Source organism: Phasianus colchicus, chromosome 1, assembly GCF_987193195.1.
Source record: "Phasianus colchicus chromosome 1, bPhaCol1.hap1.1, whole genome shotgun sequence".
Lineage (NCBI taxonomy): Eukaryota > Metazoa > Chordata > Aves > Galliformes > Phasianidae > Phasianus > Phasianus colchicus.
In genome coordinates, this window is record NC_143436.1 from 187636296 (window position 1) to 187640988 (window position 4693).

Genomic DNA, 4693 nt, shown 5'->3' on the forward strand with positions numbered 1-4693 from the left:
GGAACAAAATTCACCTGCTTGAAGTTAAAGTGGCCTTTGGTGGTTAATTATCCATGTGCAATTCTTTCTCTGTCTTTCAGCTTCTGTATGTAGGATAACATGAAAGAATTTCAAGATGTCTACCAGATGTCTCTCACATTAACTCACATCACCTCAAAGAGACATCTAACATGCACTCAAGTATCTTTTGCCAAAGGTCTCAATTTTGCGATATTTCACTTCTGTATCATAGAATCGTGGAACAACAGAACAGCTGAGGTTGAAAAGGACCTTCCAGTTCATCTGCTCCAACTTCTGCTCAAGCAGACACACTCAGAGCAGGGTGCTCAGGGCCATGTCCAGCCCCTGAGCCTCCAAGGAGATCTCCAAGGAGGAGGAGATCTGGACAACCTGTGCCAGTGCTCCATCAGCCACACAGCACAGAAGTGCTTCCTGATGCTCAGAGGGAGCCTTCTGTGTTCCAGTTTGTACCCACTGCCTCTTGTCCCGACACTCGGCACCAGTGAAAAGAGTCTGGCTCCATCCTCTTTGCACTTCAGGTATTCTTACGTATTGATTTGATCCTTTCAGCTCTCCTCTTCTCTAGTACTAACAATTCTGTAGGCAACCTCTGATACAACACACACTTAACCCTTTTTTTGTGGTTACTCAACAGGTGATGCTGCAAGGAAGAGAGGATAACAAGAGCAGCACTCTTACTGTGACTGGTAGGACTTTAGTATATGGAGGGTCACTTGGTATGGGATAGGGTAGATCATTAGGCTGGGAAGGAGCATCAATGAGAATTCAACTAGAGGAGCAGAACAAGGTGAATGGAGGCCATACTTGAAACCTGAAGGCAGATCATTAGGTCTGTGACCTAATCTACTCTGTACCTGGTGTTCCCAGGTCTGTTTTCTGGGATGGAAGAGACAGATGGGCACAGTCATTCTCTCTCTCTGAAAATAAGTTGCCTCCTACTGTCACATGTTGGGAACATTTCTGAGCCCTTGCTGAGCCCAGGATTTACTTTTGGTGCTGGTTAAGAGAGTGCTTATTGCCCCTGACCAGAACCATACTGGGTACACTGAAACAATCCAGATGAACAGGTTCCAAAGCCACAGAATATTCCTTAATACTGTTTACATCGCTAATATAGACCATTCCCAGTGTGTTCATTTTGGTGTATGCCCTTGCCACTCACCACTCAGAGCAGCCAAGGAAGTGAGCCGAGAATGTTAACTCTCTGCATGTAATGACTTCTCAACTTCTGCTCACACTCTCAGTTCTTAGACTTCATAGGTAAACTGCATCAAACTCTAGGCTGAAGACAAACACCATTCAATTTTTATGTGATTTTCTTACCTCTACAGAGTCTAGCCAAAGATGCTTTTGATTCTGCATGCCAGCACTGGGACACCAGTTCATTCCAGCACCAACTATCTAGTCAATGGCTTCTGGGAAAAGTCAACCACGTTTGTCAACTTATGCTTCTTCTACCTTTGAACTTCTCTTCCAGTATGCACTTCAACATCTAGAAGTTGTTCCTTAACAGTGCTACAGTGCATAAGGACCATATAGAGTTGCTTCAAATGGAACTACATGATTAATTCAATGGTTATTTGTAGCAACCCATCCCAAAACAGACTCAAAAGGTTTTTGCACAATGAAAATAAAAAAGTCTTCTCTGGAAAACCATAATTTGGACAACCAGTCTATTCCCCAGCCCTTTTGTTGGGCCTTTCTTACTGAGATCCAGAAATAACCCTGCACCATCTCCTTCTCTTCCTCTTAACTTCACTCCTTACTCAGGTGCAGAGCACAGGGCTACTGAATAATACATTTACATCTTTGAAAGCCGAAGACAAACTCCTTCAACATGCTCAGAATAAGAAAAGGAATGTAAGTATCAAGGAAATCTTAGATAACTAGCATACAAGTCCCTTCAGATGCTGGGCAACCCACTTTCATGCAGCATCAGATGGAGCTCAGATGTATTTTCCCATGGTACAGTATGGAGATTAGATCCTGTCCACAGAGAGAGGCTCTCCATTTCGGTCATCTGTAATACTTAATTTGTAATTTGAAATTTCCTTACAAGAAAATAACTCTATTCCTAAAGGATTTTCACATGACAAGTTCTTGCTCCACTTTTAGATAAAAGCAAAGCTGTGCAGGTGGTGTAATTGCTGGTACTATGCCTGCTGCCTGTAGGCTCCTCAGTTAAAACCAGCTAAGTTTATACTAAAGTCAAAGAATTTGTGCCACGCAACACAGGCCTGAAAGCCACATGGTATGTACAGCACAGTGTAGCACATGCCTGTGCCTACTCAGATTAACTGTTATGTGTATCACTAACTCCTAGAGGTACAATAATATTCCATTCAGGATCAATATATCCTCACTTTTCAATGAAGAAAATGGATGCTCAAACACCATCCTACCACTGAAAGTATTAAGGAAGGATGGAAATTGAGAAGCTATGAGAATACTGAGCACTAATGACAGTGCTAGGTCTATCTGATGGGGTAAAATCTACTTTCCACATCCTAGTGGGATTCAAATAAGATTTAGACACTAAAGAGTAGGTGTGAGACAGGTATTTGAAATCCCATTGTAAACAATGGAGATCTGGATTCTCATTCACTTGCCTCACTATAGCATGAAATGTCTTTGGAATTTTGCTATGCGAGATGCATACAGAGGGCTGGCAACCATGACGAAGAGCCTGTATGAAACATATGTCTTCTAGAAATGGTGGCAGGAGGCTCAAATAGCATGTAGATGCCTAGGAACATGAATCCTACCAGTAACCAGTACAATCAAGTGATACTAGAAGGCAGTTCAGTAGAGACCACTCATGAGGAGTGAGGTCCAGGTATCCATATCTTCTCTTCTCAGTGCATGGGATGGAAGCTTTGTCACAGTACTTATATGATAACTGCATATTCCTGAATGGCTACTTAAAGGTCTTTGTATCCTGATTGACTGGCATCTGCCAAAGGAGTAAGGGCAGTTGGATTTCTGACTGTAGGAAATATCAGATTCTTTCCAACACAAGCCATTCTATGATTCTATGATCAGTGAGAAGAAATGCAGTGTGGATGTGCATTTATCTTCCTTTGCTTTGTTAAATAGGAGGAATTCTAGTCTAGAAAACAAGAGTTTTCAGAAGTCAGAGACTGCACAGCTGATTGTATCAGCTGTTGTTTGCAATGTGCTCAGTGCAGACTTACAAATGTGTGTATGAAAACATTCTTGAATTATCAATCTTGAATTGATGTCAATATATCAAAAGGTGAAGAACTGGTTCTGTGTATCCTTACAGTGAAAGCTGAGGATAGCCTAAAGTAAAAGCACTGACTTTGTGTGGGAAGAAACTTAGGCCACTGGTACACAATTACCTCCTACACTTCGGCTGGTATGTGTCACACTTTGAAAAGGGTATTAAACATTAAATGAGACAACAGAAACAGTTTCAGTCAACTGGCATTTTGTTCTGCTCTGTCTGTACTCCTCCACTCCTCAGAACGCCACCCTAATATTTCCCTTTGGGCAAAATTCTAGGTTTTAAAATCTCCTGTTGATTCAGTGAAGCTCCCACAGGTTTCCTTGTTTTACAGGTGATGTCTGGAGCACTTTGTCAGTGTCTTTTGAGAGCACTGCATCCTCTATCCTATCAAGTTTTTTCCAATGCAAGGCCTTCACCTTACTCACAGACAACCTAACTGGCCTCTCATGTGTATGTCAAGATATTGTAGTTATAAACTTTTGCCAAGTCTGCTGGGAAGTTTAGTATTTAGAACCAACTGTTATCATTAAGGTATAGAGTATAAGGACAAAAGATATGATCTACTTCATCCTGTAGTGCTTCTGTGCTTACATTTCATCACAGGTAGTGGCTGTGAGAGGCATTAAGTAGGGAAATGTGAGCCTGACCTGTGCACTTAGTGGTTCAAGGCTGCAGGGGCAAGTCCTTGTGTTGTCCTATGAACTTACCTGTTCATCTACTTGCTTTCCAAGAATTATTCAAACCTTTTTGGTCTTGCTATAGTTCTACATGCAGAGTAGACATACATAAGAAGTCCAACGAGGAAAGGATGACAAGTAATGGCCTTAAGCTGTGTCAAGGGAGGTTCAGGATGGATATTAGGAAAACATTCTTAGAGTGGTGAGCTGTTAAAACTGGCTGCTCAGGGAGGTGGTGGAATGACTGTCTGGCAGTGTTCAAGAAAAGCATAGGTGAGACATCTAGGGATGTGGTTTAATGGGTATGGTGGTGATGGGTCAACATTTGGACTAGATGATCTTTGTGGCCTTTCCCAACCTTAATAATTCTATGATTCTAATGCCTGACTAAATTTCAGGTCATGTAGTTCACTAAAGATAATTAAAATCCATCCATATTCCTCACCTCCTTGTTAAGCCCAAAACTGTAAATGATAATAAGCTATTTCGTTTCTCAAGGATTCAAACTCCCACCCCACAAGGAGAAAATGCACTGAATTATCATGTCTGCCTCTAAAATTAAAAAACCTGTAAGCCCCCATCACAGTACTGGCCATGCTATGTACTTTTCTTTTCCTGGTTTTGTCTTTTATTTGTTTATTAAGAGAAAAATAAATAATAATGGCAATAATAAGGAAATCCAGGCTCTCCAAAGGCAAGAATGACAGGAAAACAACATCTTTATGCTGGTGTAACTGAAAGAAAA

At 41.4% G+C, this 4693-nt stretch overlaps 1 long non-coding RNA gene across 1 annotated transcript; it reads left to right on the top strand.

Moving 5' to 3' along the window:
• The first annotated feature begins 237 nt into the window (after positions 1-237).
• Positions 238-1714, top strand: LOC149920320 (uncharacterized). Its single transcript, XR_016471693.1, has 3 exons — positions 238-539; positions 656-707; positions 1353-1714. It is a non-coding gene; the product is annotated as an uncharacterized LOC149920320 (long non-coding RNA).
• The last annotated feature ends 2979 nt before the right edge of the window (positions 1715-4693 follow it).